The 19,968-nt window shown below is 47.0% G+C and overlaps 1 protein-coding gene across 17 annotated transcripts in view; it reads right to left on the reverse strand.

Moving 5' to 3' along the window:
• Window positions 1–19,968, reverse strand: part of LRRC7 (leucine rich repeat containing 7) — a 503,433-nt gene that overhangs the window by 60,112 nt on the left and 423,353 nt on the right. The window lies entirely within an intron of this gene.

A 19,968-nucleotide genomic window follows, 5' to 3' on the forward strand; every position in this document is an offset into this window, starting at 1 on the left:
TTCATAATTGGAATGACCACTTAGGATCAGAGATTTAAATGTCCCGAACTTACAAGATGATCCCCAAACTACAGAAATCTGTTGCAACCCTGGACAATTTAAAGTGAGCATATTAGGAAAAAAGATAACAAAGGCTAACTGATAGCTGATGAAATACTATTCAGATCCCCACTTTTTCTATAAAGGTTGAGTTTGACTGTACCAAGCTTCCCTACTGGCAAGTTAATTTGATTGGTACCTTGAGCGATCAATAGAGAAGCCCAGAACTAACTTCACTGACTTCAGTATGGACATTGCTTTGTTGTTACAGTCTTTATTATTTCACCAGATCTTTGTCTACAGAAAGTGTCTAGCAAGAAATCTTCAGTGTTTAGCTTTCAGATTTCCCATCATTTTCTATAGATTGGTTTGCGGTGTTTTTGATAGCCAACTGCCTTAAAATGTTAGGTCTACAAAAAATGAAGCTGGATAGGGACTCTAACAGTTGTACTCTTTGTCACTTGAAATGAACATTTGTGTAACATATAGCTTATGTCTATAGTTCCTGTGATTGTAACATCTCCAGGCTCATCTAAAAGACAAAAGGAGACCAGGAGCCCAATGGTGCAGAATCGTGTAAGATTTAGAAAAGCAAAATGCTAAGGAAGTATATACTCGCAAACTTGGGTTGCAAATCCTTGCAACCACCATCAGAGAAGGTGAGAAATTAACTGTCCCGCTTGATTTTCCAGGTCTGTGGCAGGAACTGGTGGTAGTGGTGGGTGGTTGTACTCAGACGGCTTGACTTACAAAGCAGTGCTAACTGTTAGCACACTGGTGAAAAGCCCCTCTTCACGGCTAAAGTCAGTTTGGTCGCGCTAACTAGCGCTTGCGCGCAAAGTCATGTGCGCAAAACTTTGCACACGCACAGCGCGGTGCACGTCACACGTCCCATCGCGATTCAACGAAAACGGTGCACCCGATGCGCCTATAAGGTCATCTAAATTTCACTGGTGCAGCTTTAGGACAAACTAAAAAAAAACGATCTCCTCTAAAGAGGTATGACAAGACAATTAAAACAGAGGTGGAAGTGCCCAATGCATAAAAGATAGGCTAATAAGCTGTTGATCTTATAAACAGAGAGGGAATCTTAACTCTCTAGAAGAATTTGACCCAGTTTATTGAAAAAAGGTCTTTTATTTGAGCACATAAAATTGACAATGCATTTCATGGGTGCGTTCCCGCTTCCTCAGGTCATTAAACAAACAGGTGTCTTAACTGCTATGGCTGTGTAGCAAGCATGGCTACCTCTATTTCTGTAACAGTGTGCCCTAGCAGACATATATGCCTGTTTTGGCCACGTTGCATGTACTGCCCGATGGAGAAGGGAGAACATGGAGGATAATCTGGAGGCTTCCTGCTCCATACAACGCCTACAAAATCTAGTCTGGTTGGTTGCTATTCACTTCAAGTACATTGGCTACAGAAATGATACAAAATTGTACTTTTGGGGCATCAAAATTGAAATGTTGGCTGATGTCTGAAGGTAGAACAAATTTTATATCGATTGTGGCCCAGCAAATTTCAAGGAATATTATGGTATATTATGCTTTAGCATGCAAAAAGTTATCCTTATATACCATATACTTAAATGGGTTATTCCTTTAAGTATATGTAACATAAGAGTAGCCATCGTCTTATTTGGCAACATGTCACAAAAGCCATTATGATTGGCTTTAACCATTGTTTTTTTGTCTGTATGGGTGTAAAAGTGCAAAATAAAAAAGGGTACCACCAAAGCAGGCTCTTACTGAGCCAGCGCGAGCTCGGGATTTTGCCCGGTAGGTCCCTTACTGGGCCCCTGGGTGTCCCAAGCACTGTAGTAGGGGTCACAGACACAGCGCAGGAAGGAGGAGCAGTGGGGAGGGGGACAGTCTCCCCCCCCCCCCCACTCACCTGGGGCCCCCTCCCTTCCATGCAGCCTGGCCCGAATCCCTTCTTATAATGACAGACCTCAGAATGTGGCGAAAGCAAAGTGACAGGACTCGTACGCTATCTGCACTGAACATATTCCAAATGCGGAAGTGACGTCATTCACCTTTGACATCACTTCTGCATTTGGAGTACATTGAGCGCAGATAGTGTTTGCGGCCTGTGACTCTGCTGTCACCGCGATCTGAGGTCTGTCGTTATAAGAAGGGATTCAGGGACAGGCGGCGGGGACCAGTCGCTGCGAGATCTGAGGTCTGTACTGCACCATGCCCCTGCACTGTACCATGCCCCAGCACCCCGACCCTGCTGCTGCACCCTGCCCCAGCACTCTGACCCTGCTGCTGCACCCTGCCCCAGCACCCTCTCTCTGCTGCGGCACCTTGCCCCAGCACTCTGACCCTGCTGCTGCACCCTGCCCCAGCACTCTCTCTCTGCTGCTGCACCTTGCCCCAGCACCCTGACCCTGCTGCTGCACCTTGCACCACCACCCCGACCCTGCTGCTGCACTCTGCCCCAGCACCCTGACCCTGCTGCTGCACCCTGTCCCTGCACCTTGTCTCTGCTGCTGCACCTTGCCCCAGCACCCTGACCCTGCTGCTGCACCCTGCCCCAGTACCCTGACCCAGCTGCTGCACCCTGCCCAAGCACCCTGTCCCTGCACTGCACCCTGCCCCCGCACCCTGTCCCTGCCCTAGCACCCTATCCCTGCACTCTGCCCCAGCTCCCTGTACTGCACCCTGCCCTAGCACCCTGCCCCATCTCCCTGTACTGCACCCTGCCCTAGAACCCTGACCCTGCCCCAGCACCCTGCCCCAGCACCCTGTCCCAGCTGCACCCTGCCCCAGCACCCTGTCCCAGCCTGCCCACTGCCCTAACCAGCACCCTGTCCCTGCACCCATCCTGCACACTGCCCTAACCAGTACCCTGTCCCTGCACCCATCCTGCACACTGCCCTAACCTGCACCTTGGCCCTGCACTCATCCTGCACACTGCCCTAACCTGCACCCTGTCCCTGCACCCATCCTGCACACTGCCCTAACCAGCACCCGGCAAGCACCCTGCGCCCAGCCAGCAATTGGGGGTCCGCTATGGCTACCTAATATCTAGGGGCACATTTTTCTACCTGGTACTGATATCTATAGGCACATAGCTATCTAATTCTTTTAGCCCCAGGCTGAAACTTTCCTGGTGTGCCCTTAGTGTCCCAGTCCGACCCTGCACCAAAGGCAATGTTAATAACCGTGATTAGCAGTAATTTGGGTGCAAATCTCAGCTATTAAAATTTTTGCCTATAGCGGTGCTGCAAATATCGTCGGTTAGGCAGCTGGGGCTCTTTAGGATTAGGAGCTGGCTCCTGCATTCCCTCGATAATGTCATCTCTCTTCTAGCATGCTCTCCATGGGCTGGGCGTGCTGCAGAGGGGATATGACATCATCGCTGGAATGTAGGAGACGGTGAGACTTCTGTTGTTAACATTTCCACACTCCTCTACAGAGTGAGGGAGAGAAGGGGAGGGGGGCACTTCGGGCAGCCAGTAAGCAGCCGCCTCTTCTGCTTATGGGGGAGCGTGGCCATGCTGAGCACCCAGCACCTTGCTGCGCCAGGGGACACATGACCCCCCCTTGTCCCGCATAGCTACGCCTCTGTAATAGAACTCTTGTCAAAAGCACCAGATGCCTGTCTTTACCTGTGCTTGAAATCTGTAGCTGAAATCTGGCTGCTATGGCAATACGTCAGCACTGTATATAGTTATTCCCAAAGCTATTGCAATGATTTTTGAATGTGACTTAAAGAGACTGTGTAACAAAATTTTGAGCCTTATTTCTTCTATCCTATAAGTTCCTATAGCTGTTCTAATGTGCTCTGTCTTACTGCAGCCTTTCCTAGTTGCACAGTGGCTGTGTTATCTCTTTTACATGATCTAATCTTCTCTCCTCTGTCGGGCTCAGGCAGTCAGGTTGTGATTGGATAGAAGCTATGCACACCCTCTCCAGGCACCCTGCACACTCTGTATGACACATACTGAGCTACTCTCAGCCTATCACTTGCTATGTCTTTTGTTTGTAAACACTGCATAAAACTGGCAATTACAAGCCAGGATTGCAGCAGGGAGTGGCAGAAACAGCACAGAGGGGCCCATGAGAACATAATGAATAGAATGGTATGCTTTTTATTGTAAGAATTTTACAGTACAGATTCTCTTTAATGTTAAATGTGTGACGATTATTTCCAATGCCGAGTTAAACACTAAACATACAAAAGTCGGAGAATAGTAAAAGGTTCCTGTGATTGCCTATGCAGAAATTAAATCTCAGTTTAAGCTTAAATTTAGAAGTGTGGAAGTACATTATCATTATTTTCTAAGAATCGTCTTTTAAGCTGCGTCCTTGTGTCTCGGTGAATCATGAAAAGTCGCGGCTACGAGCAAGAAGAATTATTTGCACCGTCACACAAGGCTTTTGCCAACTCTGTTATTTTTGTATTTTTTTCCCTTCTTGCGCTTTTGGCTTTTGCAATGAAACAACACCTAAGCCCACACGGCTGTTAAATATTTTGGCAGAGAGTGGGAAAGAGACAAGACAAGTCTAGCTGTGACTCTTCCATAACAAACTGTCGCAGTGCTGCAGAACTATTCTTATGCTGAAAGTGTCCACGGATACTGCTAAAGGGAGTTTTGTGCATTTGAATTATTTTATTCTTAAAGAAAGTCTGTAACAAAAAAAAAAAAAAAAAAAAAAAAAAAAAACAGCCCCTGGGGACTGTCTTAGTTTGTGGCACACATCAGATAGATTCCTGACAGGCATCTGACAGGAATCTATCTAATGGTTGAATGTGCTGCAAATCTACAAATATATGTCCCGTTTTACCTGGGACATGTCCCAGGTTCAGGGTCCCCTGCCCCAGGCTGAAATGTGTCCCAGGTTATGTCCCACTTTTGGCCACCGGGGGTCCCAGCTGTGGGACTCTGTGGCCGTACGAGATAATGTTCGCCTCATTTACCATTTGCGGAGTCAGAGTAATCGTTTTCTGCTGCATTTCATGGTTCAGAGGTAACGGTAGTTGCGTTTCATTTGTCGGAAGTAACGGCTATTGCAATTCATGTGTCAGAGGTAACGGGTGCTGTAGTTATTATTTGATGGTCATAGAGACTGCATTTGCTACTTTGGGGTTATTATTGCAGCATTTGGCATTTTAGGGGCCATGATTATTCAATTATATGCTAATACCGTAGCATCAGGGGAACATTGCCTAATTACCTTTAGGGTCACTTTGCCTATCTGTGTTTTGGAAGGAAACTCTGGACCACTGACTCAGTTACATTACAGTTTGCTCCACCCACACCATATCATGGACACGCCCATTTCCCCTCCATGGGTATTGACACACCCATTTTTCGTAGTGCTTTGCGCACCGCACTAGCACCCTCCTCCCATCCCAGGTTGAGCCAAGAAAAATCTGGTCACTAGTATATGGGTTGCTTAAAAGTACTAAAGGCAGTGGATGAAAAGGATTGTCAAGTTTTTCTACTCTGACCAGATCACCAGGCAAAGTTTTGGCAGTCCAGTAGGAGTCCAGCCCCATCCCATAAGGCATAGCTGTAAGGCAGGATCCCCACCTCTAGGAAAAGCCCAGTAGCAGTCACATGGCTCCACCATAATTAAAAAAGTTTTTAGCAATGGTTGAAAAGCTCTTTTCCACTGTCAGCATTGACATTTGAAAATCGTCTCACACATCGTATTATGATTATCACTGCAATCACAATGAGCCTTTTCCAATGCAAAACTGCAAAGCACGGTGCGGTACTGTGCAATCTTCATGCAATTTTCCTTTGCAGCATAGAGCCCTGAACTCAGGTCTCCCGAAAACTGCAATTGCGCTGTACATAATCAGGGCCAGATTTCTGGAAAGGTCAAAAGGGCCCGGGCCTTGGGCGGCTGCAGGTCAAGGGGGCACCTGGACATGAGAGGGGTTACTACATGTGAAAGAGGAGGGTTAAAATGGGGAGCAACACATGGAAAAGGAAACTGGTGCCCAAGGGAGCTGTTCATGGAAGAAAGGGGCTGCTGTACGTGGTAGAGAGGGCTGCACATGGAATAGGAGGAACTGCTGTATATGGATGACACACATGGAAGAGGGGGCTGCACATGGAATGGGAGGGGCTGCTGTACATGGATGATACACATGGAAGTGGGGGCTGTACATGGAATGGGAGGGGCTGCTGTACAGGGATGATACACATGGAAGTGGGGGCTGTACATGGAATGGGAGGGGGCTGCTGTACATGGATGATACACATGGAAGAGGGGGCTGCACATGCAATGGGAGAGGCTGCTGTACAGGGATTATACACATGGAAGAGGGGGCTACACATGGAATAGGAGGAGCTGTTGTACATGGATGATACACATAGAAGAGGGGCTGCACATGGAATGGTAGGGGGTGACTTACAGGGATGATACACATGGAAGAGGGGGCTGCATATGGAATGGGAGGGGGCTGCTGTACAGGGATGATACACAAGGAAGAGGGGGCTGCACATGGAATGGGAGGGGGCGGCTATACAGGGATTATACACATGGAAGATGGGGCTGCACATGGAATGGGAGGGGGCTGCTGTACAGGGATGATACACATAGAAGAGGGGGCTGGACATGGAATGGGAGGGGGCTGCTGTACAGGGATGATACACATAGAAGAGGGGGCTGGACATGGAATGGGAGGGGGCTGCTGTACAGGGATGATACACATGGAAGAGGGGGCTGCACATGGAATGGGAGGGGCTGCTGTACAGGGATGATACCCATGGAAGAGGGGGCTGCACATGGAATGGGAGGGGCTGCTGTACAGGGATGATACACATAGAAGAGGGGGCTGCACATGGAATGGGAGGGGCTACTGTACATGGATGATACACATGGAAGAGGGGGCTGCACATGGAATGGGAGAGGCATCACTGCACAAGGAAGGAGCCCCAACATACTGGGCCTAGGAGTGCAAAAAGTATAAACCCAGCCTTGTACATAATGATGATCTAGTGATGGAATAAGATGAAATAGGGCCCTAAGTGAGGTAGTAAATTTGGTGCCCACTTACTTCCTTTTGGTAAGCTGAAATGAAGAGAGGTCAAAGAATGTGGCCAGTGGGCCCCTTGACACCCACTAGGCCCTAGGCACCACCCTAGGTTGCCTGGTGGATGATCCTGCTCTGTGCTGATCACCCTAAATATCGGGACGCAACACATGGGAAATCATGTTAAAAAAGCTGCAAGTTTCGATAAGAGGCGCAGAGCTCTTAGTTTTACTGGTATGAGGTGTGGGGGTGGTTGAAGCCTTGGCAAACTTTTTCTTAAAAAAAATTCTGAAGATCTGCTTTAAATAATAGTGGTATTAATTAGGCCAGAACGCTTTTCTTATACAGATGGCAGAACACATTCTGAAAGCCACGACGATTTAGCAGAAGCGCTGATGCCGTGACCCGCAGCAATTTAACACTTGAGCTCAGTTACAGTCTTTGCACAGCTCTGAATTGCTCGGTGCTGATTCATCCGTTACCCAATTATAGGTGACAGCTTGTCGCTACCTCACAGGGTTATTTAAAGTTGTGTCTTGAAGCCTCTTCTGCCTCTTCCTTCCTCATCGCTGTTACAATGGCTTATTTCTCTTCCTGACTTAATACGATGTCAATCATCGGTTTCTCGATTTACTGCAAACTTCTTTCTACAGCCGGTCGGCCGCGGTGCTGTAAGAGGTTTATAGATTTAAAGTGTTGCTGCAGTAATAAAAGACATTTTGGAAACGTGTCTAATAGTCCCTCCTCTTCAATAACTCAGTTACAGTGCATTAGCGATTCTGTTTCTGGCGCTAGAGATGAAGCTGCAGCACCTTCTGTTGTTTACATGCTGCGGGTCAAACGGATGCCACATTGCTGTGTCTCATCCGCTTGCACCACTTGCTGCTAAAAAATGGTGGATTCACTGGCGTCAACTTCGTGGTTTAAAGAAGCGTAAACATGCCATTTTTGGACTATTTTACAGAGTGGATCGGGCAGCAGTTGCAGAATGGATCAGGGCAGCAGTTGCAGAGGGGATCAGGGCAGCAGTTGCAGACAGGATCAGAGTTGCAGTTATACTGAATCAGGGCAGCAGTAGCACAGTGGCTTAGGCAGCAGTTGCAGAATGGATCAATGGGTCAGCTGCAGACTGAATCAGGGTAGCAGTGGCAGAGTGAATCAGGGCAGCAGTGGCAGAGTGAATCAGGGCAGCAGTTGCAGAGAAGATCAGATAAGCAGTTGAAGAGTGAATAAGGGCATCCATTGCAGAGAGGATCAGGGCAACAGTTGCAGGGTGGATCAGGGAAGCAGCAGAGCAGATCAGACAGCAGTTGCAGAGTGGATCAGAGCAGCTAGTGTGAATCTGGGCAGCAGTTGAAGAGCAAATCAGGGCAGCAGTTGTAGAGTGGATCAGGGCAGCAGTTGCAGAGTGATTCAGGTAAGCAGTAGCAGAGCAAATCAGGGCAGCAGTTGTAGAGTGGATCAGGGCAGCAGTTGCAGAGTGATTCAGGTAAGCAGTAGCAGAGCAAATCAGGGCAGCAGTTGTAGAGTGGACCAGAGCAGCAGTTGTAGAGTGGATCAGGGCAGCAGTTGTAGAGTGGATCAGGGCAGCAGTTGCAGAGTGGTTCAGGTAAGCAGTTGCAGAGTGGGTTAGGACAGCAGTTGTAGAGTGGGTTAGGACAGCAGTTGTAGAGTGGATCAGGGCAGCAGTTGCAGAGAGGATCAGGGGGGCAATTGATGAGTGAATCAGGGCAGTAGTAGCAGAGTGGATCTGGGCAGCAGTTGTAGAGTTGATCTGAGAAGCATTTGCAGAGCCAAGAAGGTCATTTTGGCAATCGCTCTTCCCTGTGCTGCCTCTGACCTGGGCGCCGCCATAGACATAATGTTATTATATTTATGGATGAGCAAGGGTAATTTGGGGTTCCAGCAATTGCTGGACACCAAATTGCTTCTAACTCCTAGTTCCAAGTTGCTATGACTCGGAGGGGGGATAGTAATTAATGCCACCAGGAATTTGTGCGGCAGCAGGGTGAGCCAATATTTGGCTCACCTTGTGCCAAAGTGACCAGGCGGCTAAAACGAATGTACGTGTTGCAGAGTGGATCAGGGCAGCAGTGGCAGAGTGGATCAGGGCAGCAGTTGCAGAGTAGATCAGGGCAGCAGTTGCAGAGTGGATCAGGGCAGCAATTGCAGAGAAGATCAGGGCAGCAGTTGCAGAGAAGATCAGGGCAGCAGTTGCAGAGAAGATCAGGGCAGCAGTTGCAGAGAGGATTAGAGTGGGAGTTGCAGAATGCTAGGGTAGCAGTAACAGAGTGGAGCAGGGCAGCAGTTGCAGAGTGAATCAGGCCAGCAGTTGCAGAGCAGAGCAGGGCAGCAGTTGCAGAGAAGATCAGAGTGGAAGTTGCAGAATGTTAGGGTAAAAGCAGCAGAGTGGAGCAGGGCAGCAGTTGCAGAGTGAATCAGGGCAGCAGTTGCAGAGTGAATCAAGGTAGCAGTTGCAGAGATGATCCGAGTGGGAGTTGCAGAATGTTTCAGGGCAGCATTAATGTTATTGAAAAATTAATTTCTTATATAAACAAAAACTGTGTTTTGTCCTAAAAACCAGTCTGATATCAAAGGATTAATAAGTGGGTACTGGTGTGGTTAAGTTAGGAAAATATTTAGTAAATTTGTAATTTTCAGTGCTAAACAAAACAAATAAAACACAGGAAAAAAAGTACCACACATCCTTTAAGTAGTGGCATTGTTTACGAGTTAGTCCTTAGGCAGCTAGCAGGGAACACGAGGACTGGGTGGCTAAAACAAATGTACGTGTTGCAGAGTGGATCAGGGCAGCAGTGGCAGAGTGGATCAGGACATCAGTTGCAGAGAAAATCAGGGAAGCAGTTTCAGAGAAGATCAGGGCAGCAGTTGCAGAGAAGATCAGGGCAGCAGTTGCAGAGAAGATCAGAATGAGAGTTGCAGAGTGTTAGGGTAGCAGTAGCAGAGTGGAGCAGGGTAAACTGTTGCAGAGTGAATCAGGGCAGCAGCTGCAGAGTGAATCAGGGCAGCAGTTGCAGAGAAGATCAGGGCAGCAGTTGCAGAGTGAATCAGGGCAGCAGCTGCAGAGGTAATCAGGGCAGCAGTTGCAGAGTGGATCAGGGCAGCAGTTGCAGAGCGGATCAGGGCAGCAGTTGCAGAGTGGATCAGGGCAGCAGTTGCAGAGTGGATCAGGGCAGCAGTTGCAGAGTGGATCAGGGCAGCAGTTGCAGAGTGGATCAGGGCAGCAGTTGCAGAGTGGATCAGGGCAGCAGTTGCAGAGTGAATCAGGGCAGCAGCTGCAGAGTGGATCAGGGCAGCAGTTGCAGAGTGGATCAGGGCAGCAGCTGCAGAGTGAATCAGGGCAGCAGTTGCAGAGAAGATCAGGGCAGCAGTTGCAGAGAGGATCAGAGTGGGAGTTGCAGAGTGTTAGGGTAGCAGTAGCAGAGTGGAGCAGGGTAAACTGTTGCAGAGTGAATCAGGGCAGCAGCTGCAGAGTGAATCAGGGCAGCAGTTGCAGAGTGGATCAGGTCAGCAGTTGCAGAGTGGATCAGGGCAGCAGTTGCAGAGTGGATCAGGGCAGCAGTTGCAGAGTGGATCAGGGCAGCAGTTGCAGAGTGGATCAGGGCAGCAGCTGCAGAGTGGATCAGGGCAGCAGTTGCAGAGTGGATCAGGGCAGCAGTTGCAGAGAAGATCAGGGCAGCAGTTGCAGAGAAGATCAGAGTGGGAGTTGCAGAATGTGTCAGAAAAGCATTATTGTTATTGAAAAATGTATTTCTTATATAAACAAAAAAAGGTATTTTCTCCTAGTTTCAGTTCAACAAAAGACGTGCTAAAAGTAAACCCTATTTGTCCTAAAAAACAGTCTGATATCAAAGGGTTAATGAGTTGCTACTGGCGAGGTTAAATTAGGAAAATATTTAGTACATTTTTAATTTTAAGTACTAAACAAAACAAATAAAACACAGGAAAAAAGTACAACACATCCTTTAAGTAGCAGCATTGTTTACGACTCAGTCCTTAGGCAGCAAGCAGGGAACACAAGGCCAGGAAGCACAGCCGCCCTACAAGTCTGGGGCGCACAGCCCTGCCGGAGCGCTCCCCGAATTTAATTATTAAAATCTTATTCGTTTTTTGGGAGCCATTTGTCACCGGGGAAGAAGTAAGGAGATGTATTTATTACGCGAAGTGAGGAGAGCCGTAGCTGCTGGAATATCCGGCTTGATAAATGGCGCAGTTTATCTGTGCTGGTTTTTCAGTCTGGAGACTGATGAATAGTAATGAGCTGGCGGAGATGGGAAATGTATCTATGAGCAAGTATACCACTGTGACTAAAATTAAATAACCTTTACTGTTAATGTAAATAATAACACAGATGGCAGCGTAATAGGTGCTGTCACTGCTGGCATGGCTTGCTGGTTGTATAATCTGCTCTAAAAACCCAACTCCAAGCATAAATGTTTTCCTAGCTTGTGTAGGCATTCGGCGGCAAGGCTTGTTTTTGGCTGCATGCTTCACTGATATCAAATAAATCTCTTTGAGGCCTTGTTCACACTATGGGCTCGTTAGTTCACGTGATAAGCGAAGGTTATCGCGCGATCACGTGCGCGTTACACATGAAAAGAGCACGTGATCGCGCTATAACCTCGCTTATCACCGGAACTTACGATGTATGCGTGATAAGCAACGCGAGCAGCACAGCGTGTGATAACTGCTGTGATAGCAGTTATCATGCTTTTAAGAATTGAGCCCCAAGAGCGATTTCGCTCTTTTTTAAGCACCGGCGATTTAAAAAAATCTCCTTAAACGCTAGTGCAATGGTCGCTTATGTGAGTGTTCTGACATGAGCGATCCGCTTTCTACTGAATCGCAAACGCGGCTCCTGCACCATTTTCTGAGCGTTTGTGTTCAATAGAAAGTATAGGGAAATCACAAAGCGCTTGAAAACGCGCTTTGAATTGCGATTTCCCAAGCGCTTTAATGAATGAATACATAAATTGTATTTATTAATTTCCAGGTCAAAGAGTTTCCCGATTCAGGAAGTGAAAAATCGTTGCGCAAAAGCACTTAGAAAAGAAGTTTTCTAGAGCGCTCACCAAATCATATAGACGGCAGGGCGAGGGATATGCAGCGGGGAAACAGCGGCGCAATCGGCGGGAGCAGCGAAGAGTGTTGAAATATACGTCCTGTCATATTCAGCCACATGCAGGCCCGGAACGGTCCGGAACCAGCTAAACATAGTAGAGACTTCAGATTTTCAACTCTTAGGCCTCTTGCACACTGCACGCGATTCCGATTCCGATTCCGCTTTTTAATCAGTTTTTACATCCGATTCAGATTCCGATTTGCAGTTTGCTCCCTGCACACTGCAAATCGGAATCTGAATCGGATGTAAAAACTGATTAAAAAGCGGAATCTGAATCGGAATCGCGTGCAGTGTGCAAGAGGCCTATAACCCAAAATAAGACTCCAGGGGCCATATGCAATTCATTTTTTCTCCTAAATTTTCTCCTAGGTGATATTTTCACACCTTAAAAATACAATACCTTCTAAAGGGATACTTAAGTAGAAAAAAAAATGATTTTTACTCACCTGGGGCATCCCTCAGCCCCCTGAAGCTGTATGGTGCCCTCGCAGCCTCGCTCCGATTCTCCTGTCCCCGCCGGCGGCTACTTCCGGGTTCGGCGACTGATCGGAATGTTCGGAATGCGAGTGATTCTCCGCGTTCCCAGCCGCTATATCACCCTCACTCGCGTTCCCAGCCTGTCGGCGGCTGTCGCCGAACCCGGAAGTAGCCGCCGGCGGGGACAGGAGGATCGGAGTGGGGCTGCGAGAGCACCATACAGCTTCAGGGGGGCTGAGGGATGCCCCAGGTGAGTAAAACTCATTTTTTTTTTTTTTAACTTAAGTATCCCTTTAATTTACCAGCAAGCAAGAAAATACTCAGAATAATTTTGACACTACTTTATCAGCTACAATTTATATGTTTTTCAACTGTAAAATGCTGAAAAGTTATTTTAAACAGAAGATGAAAAATAATGCCCTAGGAGAAAACTTGATGAAAAAGTGAATTGCATATGGGCCCTGGACTCCAGGAAAGCTCTACTTATGGTTAGGTCTACACATGCAATTTCTTATGTCATAACTTTATTTTCACTTAAGGTGTACTTTAAAAAGGGATTAAAGAGACACTGAAGCGAGAATAATTCTCGCTTCAGAGCTCATAGTTAGCCCCTGCTAAAACGCCGCAATCCCGCGGCTAAACGGGGGTTCCTTCACCCCCCCCCCCCCCCGCAAAATCAACGACCCAATTGGTCGTAGATTTTGCTGCTCCTAGAAGCAGGGCTAACGGCTGCAGCCCTGCCTTACAGCGCGTCTATCAGCGGCGCATCGCCGCCTCTCCCCCGCCCCTCTCAGTGAAGGAAGACTGAGAGGGGCGGGGGAGAGGCGGAGATACACGCTGACAGACGCGCGTGGGGCAGGGCTGCGGCGGTTAGCCCTGCCCCAACCAGGAAGAGATCCCCCGCTGCACCGAGGGGATTTCGGGGGTTTAGAGGCACACATGCCCCTGCTAACTATGAGCTCTGAAGCGAGATTTATTCTCGCTTCAGAGTCTCTTTAAGCTCTGATATAACATTCTGTAAAAACATGGTTTTCTACTTTTTATTACCCATAACGTTATATTTGCTTTTCTGAACAAGTATTATTGTCTGCCAAAAGCTGCCACTGTAATTTACTGCATAGCTGCTGTATTTATATATTACAATGTGTCCAGTGAGTATGTGTCTTCTCCATTTCTCCATCTCCTGTATACACTTTTGGCTTGTGTTCAGCTGAGACATTGCTAACAGTGTTTATTAGCTACTATTATAATCACTTCCTCAAGTTAGGAAAACGGGCTAAGCTTCCCACTGAAGAAGAAAGTGCTGTGTTTAACTATTTGAATGCCATTCTGCTTTTCTGGTAGTACCTTTTTTTGCTGTAAAGAATCTTTTAGAGCAAAGAAGAAATGCTGAGTATCATACCACTTTAAAGGGTACCTGAGATGTCCGTTATAGCTGTATTTATACTCACCTTGGGCTTCCTCCATCCCTATTAGGTGTGTGGGGTCCCTTGCTGTCTTCTCTGTTTCTGAAAATCCTCCCAGGAATCTGGCCAGTCGTGCGCGGCTCTGCATGTGAGGCCTGGCCGCGCACGCTCCCCAACCACGCTCCTGTGCTTGGGAGCGTTCTGTGCCTGCACAGTACTACCGCAGAGGCGCAGAGCTCTCCTGCCTGTGGGAGCGCGATGGGGATGCACACGGCTGAGCCACGCATGCACAGTACAGCTGCATTACTGGGAGGATTTGCAAGAGAACGGAGAGGCTGGAGAGAACGACGAGAGACCCCACGCACCTCATGGGGCTGGAGGAAGCCCCAGGTGAGTATAAATACAGCTATAAAGGCCAGTTATACTTTAAGTTCTCAAGCATGCTCCACTGTCCTCCTTTTGAGGAGAACCTTAGTACATTTTCCACAAAATCTGCTAGAAGGCTAACACGCCTATAGAACTGACTCCAAGAGGCTTGTTTTCTTCACCTCTACAAAAATTGGAATGTCATTTTAAAAGCCCAGCGGTGGGAAAGGGGGAGGGAGGGGGCGGTGGGAATCTGAATAACACAAGTGAAACGCCCCTCATGTGCGGCAATTTATAAGCATTTGGCACAGCGTACCATAATAAATGGCACTTAATGTTTTTGTGTGTTCTGTTGGCAATCATAATAAAGCCTGTTTGTCAATATGAATCACGCTGCAGCGTATGATTCATTCTTGGAGGGAATGACCTTTTGGATGAAAAACAAACATTCGTTTGGTCTTGATTGGCAAGCTATTTCTGGCCACCTGATCTCACAAATAACCAGCCTTTAAAGAGAAATATACTCACAGATTAAACCGTCTCATGAAATCAACTTACACAGCGCAGGACAGGTCCTTGGGAAACTGAATACCTTTTGGTAGGGGGAAGCCTTTAAAAAGAATCTGTAACGTCAAAACATCCCCTGGGGGGTACTCACCTCGGGTGGGGGAAGCCTCAGGATCCTAATGAGGCTTCCCACGCCGTCCTCCGTCCCTCAGGGGTCTCGCTGCAGCCCTCCGTACAGCGGTGACGTCAAAATTTACCTTCCCGGCTCCTGCGCAGGCGCTCTGACGGCTGTCGGCTCCGAAGTAGGCGGAAATACCCGATCGCCGTCAGGTCTGCTCTACTGCGCAGGCGCAAGTCTCCGGCGCCTGCGCAGTAGAGCAGACCTGACTGAGATCGGGTATTTCCATCTACTTCGGAGCCGAAATCCCAACAGCGCCCCCGCTGGAGCATGCAAAGGTAAATATTGAATTGAGAGTCGGGTCTGTCGGCGGTTGTTCGGAGGGCTGCAGCGAGACCCCCGTGGAACAGAGGACGGGATCATTAGGATCTGGAGGCTTCCCCCACCCGAGGTGAGTACCCCCCAGGGGATATTTTTGATGTTACAGTGTCTCTTTAAGTGATCTGTTGGAGGTTCCAAAGGAGGCTTCACCAATTTAAGCTGATGGGAGTCTAAATAAAAAAAAGAAAGCAGATACTAACCTAAGGAGAGGGAGGGCTCTGGGTACTAATGAGCCTTCCCTCTCCTCTCCTTGTGCCCTCGTTTTGGCAGCAGCTCCTCCGTTCAAATCCCCCGCCATGGGAGACTTCGGAAGTCTTCGGGAGACGAGTCCTCCCGAAGACAGGGGGCTCCATAGTGCACTCGGTCTCCCGAAGATTTCCGAAGCCTCCCATTGGCGGTAGAGATAGCAGCATTTGACCGAATTGGTTGAATGTTGCTACGGGGAATCCTGAGCTGGAACGGGCAATGGGGGTGAGGAGAGAGAAGGCTCATTAGGACACATAGCCTTCCCTCTTCTTAGGTAAGTATCTGGCTTTTTTTTCATAACGATTCCAATTGACTACTACATCCGTTAATAACCCTCATGGTGGCCACGAATGAGCCAATCTTTTTCATCCAATCTTACCATTTCTATCTAATATAAGGGAACTGCCTATAGTACCCAATTAATATATTTCATCAGTTTACTCTTCTACTACATAGATTTGGTAAGATTGGATGAAAAATATTGGATCATTAGTGGTCACCCTAACATCTAAGCGTGCAGGCATCAGTAAACCACAAGTCACAGAGTTCCCACAGCAATACTTTGATGCCCCTTCCTTAAATGACGCCCTTTGCCCATAACAAGTGTGGACAAACTACACCTGCAATTGAGGAGGCCCCTGTATTGGGTAGACACTGAGCTTTTGGGGCTTCCCACAGCCCTGGGACGAATTGCAGTTGCGAGTGCTGCTCCACCCAGTAGTATCAGAAGGATGTAGAGGGGCAGCCACTCAAAACTATTTCTAAAGATTGTTTTGGGTGATAATAATGTAATTAAAAAATATGTATGTAGCTTTACCTGTCATCTGCATTTGTACTGCTTTACCATTTGCGTGTGTTTGTAGTACACTCTTAGCAGATCAGTATAGAAAATTGTTATCCTTCCTGTGACTATGCCAGACCCCAATCCTATATACTAAACGAAGTTTGTAAGTACGCTTGGGACCAGTGGGCTGTGGCTTAGAGTGGGTGGCACAGTTGTGGGTGGTGGCTTAGTATGGGCGGGGCTTAGTGTGGAGGTTGTGATCTACGTGCACAGCTGCAGCTGCACCTATGCATACTTAAAGAGGAACTCCAATAAAAATAATGTAATAAAAAAAGTGCTTAATTTTTACAATAATTATGTATAAATGATTTAGTCAGTGTTTGCCCATTGTAAAATATTTTAAATCCCTGATTTACATTCTAACATTTATCACACAGTGACATTTTTACGGTTGGCAGGTGATGTAGCTGCTGCTTGCTTTTTTTTGGCAGTTGGAAACAGCTGTAAACAGCTATTTCCCACAATGCAGCAAGGTCCACAGACAGGAAACTGCCAGGAGTACCACGATCCTCAGAGTTTCTTGTGGGAGGGGTTTCACCACAATATCAGTCATATAGCGCCCCCTGATGGTCTGTTTGTGAAAAGTAATAGATTTCTCATGTAAAAGGGGGTATCAGCTACTGATTGGGATAAAGTTCAATTCTTGGTTGAAGTTTCTCTTTAAGTATGTACAGATGCAGCTGTGGTTGGTGCAGTTGTGGGTGGCAGCTTAATACAACGGCAGTTCAGTGTGGTGAGTGCAGTTGTGGGTGGCGTCCTAATAAAATGGCGGCTTAAGGTGACCAGTGCAGTTGTGGGCGGTGGCTTAGTGTGGCGCACAATGCTTTTGAGAATCAGGGGTTCCCTTGTATCTTCTATTTCAATCAGTTCTGAGCAAGTTAGAAGCAGTGTGTGTTATTAATCCTGTAAAAGATTTGATATACTTGATATACTTAAAGAGAAACCCTAACCAAGAACTTCATTACAGCTGTTTCCAACTGCCAAAAAAGCAAGCAGCTTCTCCTTGCACTGAAATCCCCTGCCAGCTGTAAAAATGTCACCATGTGATAAATGTCAGAATGTAAATCAGGGAAAGGAAAGATTTTTCAATGGGCAAACACTGACTAAATCTTTTATACATAATTATTGTAAAAATGAAGCACTTTTTTATTACATTATTTTCACTGGAGTTCCTCTTTAAAATAACTTTCAAGCAAATATAGGATATACAATGATATGTAAACTGGAAGAAGGATTTTGGTCACCTTTCTACATGAAACCTAAGCATTATCACAATATTCACTAAACACACTACAAGCCGAGCCGCATATGTGCTCATTGTAACCGGTAGACCATTAAACAGCTGTAATATCCCTCTCCCACTTTCCAAAAGGTACATATTATGTTAATATTTTATACCAAAACAATTACTGGGCTCTACAATCAACTGAGCAGGAATCAGACATCAAGCAACATATAGGAAAAAAGTAGACAAAATTGGCATTGACTATAGCAACCAACCAGAGGATTATGTTTCGGCAGGTGAAGCTGTCTGGAATCAAATTTGGTATTGCAGAGGAAATAGAATGAACTGGGTTTATAGAAGATCACCCCAGGGATCTCTCTCTCCAATACAGGACTTCACCAGAACCGCCCACATCCTGAGATACTCTCTCCCACTGCCCAACAGGCTTGCCTTCTCCTTGAGCCCCTTCAAACAAGCCCTCAAAACTCACCTCTTTAAGATGGCCTACCCCACCTTGCCGATGCTCTTAACTCTCGCTGCTGAGGACCTCTGGATGCAGCCCCCTCCCTTATCGTGTCACCAACCCCTCCCTATAGATTGTAAGCCTTTGGCAGGGCCCTCCCTCGTTGTGTATCCTACTTGATCATGCACCTCACACAGAATGGCGTGAATTTGTTTTATTAGGACGACTACTCCAATGTATGATCTGACATTGTGTATCTTACTGCCTGTATTGCGTTGTCCATCATCCCTATTATTAATGCCTGTAACCTTAATTACTGTATTTTCCAGCGATGAATAATATGTTGGCACTATATAAATCCAATAAAAAATAGTAATAAAAAAGATAGCAGATATGTGCCGTTTCTTTCAGGCCGGTTTTACATCAATTTTTTGCGCTGCAATGGTGATACGATGCTCCTGCTGAATCTAACCACAACAAATGACAAACATATGACTGACTGTGTGGCAGAGTGTGATGTTAAGATCATATGCATAGCGCCACTCTCGCTCAGTGACGTACTTCCTGTTGGGCAGGAAGTACATCACTGGGATTTCCGTTGGTCCGCGCAAGCGCACCACGACGCACTGCCACTTTGTCATTTCCACAATGTGCATCGCCCATAGACACGGGGTCCTGGGTCGCGGCTTAGCTTCCGATTGGAGGAAGCTTACAGAGGCGGTGAGCAAGGGGACAGAGGCGGGGAAGCCCTGTAATAGAGGAGGCGGGGGAGGAGAAGCTGATTAACAAATACAAGGTAAATAGCAGGCTAGCGGCAAGCAGATTGTCGCTAGCCTGTCGCTATTTTGCAGGGGGGACAGCAGAGCCATGGGGGGACTGGCGGCAGCAATAGAAGGACACAGAGGCGTGTCATTGTGCACAGAACATGCCTCTTGGTCCTATTCAGATTTATAAAATCCGCCTCGGGTTCTCTTCAAGGGAAACCAAAGAACATCAGACAGAAACAGACAAAGCACAGAAAGAGGACTGAGTGGCTCAGAAACACAGGAGGCAAATACAAAAAGTCCATCAAACAGACCAAGGCAGTGTGGAACATCACGTGGCCAATCAGTAACAGGAAACCAGAACACAACATTTACATAAAAATACACAGGATACTGTATATATACAGTGGGTTGCAAAAGTATTCGGCCCCCTTGAAGTTTTCCACATTTTGTCACATTACTGCCACAAACATGCATCAATTTTATTGGAATTCCACGTGAAAGACCAATAAAAAGTGGTGTACACGTGAGAAGTGGATTGAAAATCATACATCATTCCAAATTTTTTTTTACAATTAAATAAAATACAAAGTGGGGTGTGCGTAATTATTCGGCCCCTGAGTCAATACTTTGTAGAACCACCTTTTGCTGCAATTACAGCTGCCAGTCTTTTAGGGTATGTCTCTACCAGCTTTGCACATCTAGAGACTGAAATCCTTGCCCATTCTTCCTTGCAAAACAGCTCCAGCTCAGTCAGATTAGATGGACAGCGTTTGTAAACAGCAGTTTTCAGACCTTGCCACAGACTCTCGATTGGATTTAGATCTGGACTTTGACTGGGCAATTCTAACACATAGATATGTTTTGTTTTAAACCATTACATTGTTGCCCTGGCTTTATGTTTAGGGTCATTGTCCTGCTGGAAGGTGAACCTCCGCCCCAGTCTCAAGTCTTTTGCAGTCTCCAAGAGGTTTTCTTACAAGTTTG

Source organism: Hyperolius riggenbachi, chromosome 6, assembly GCF_040937935.1.
Source record: "Hyperolius riggenbachi isolate aHypRig1 chromosome 6, aHypRig1.pri, whole genome shotgun sequence".
NCBI classification, from domain to species: Eukaryota; Metazoa; Chordata; class Amphibia; order Anura; family Hyperoliidae; genus Hyperolius; species Hyperolius riggenbachi.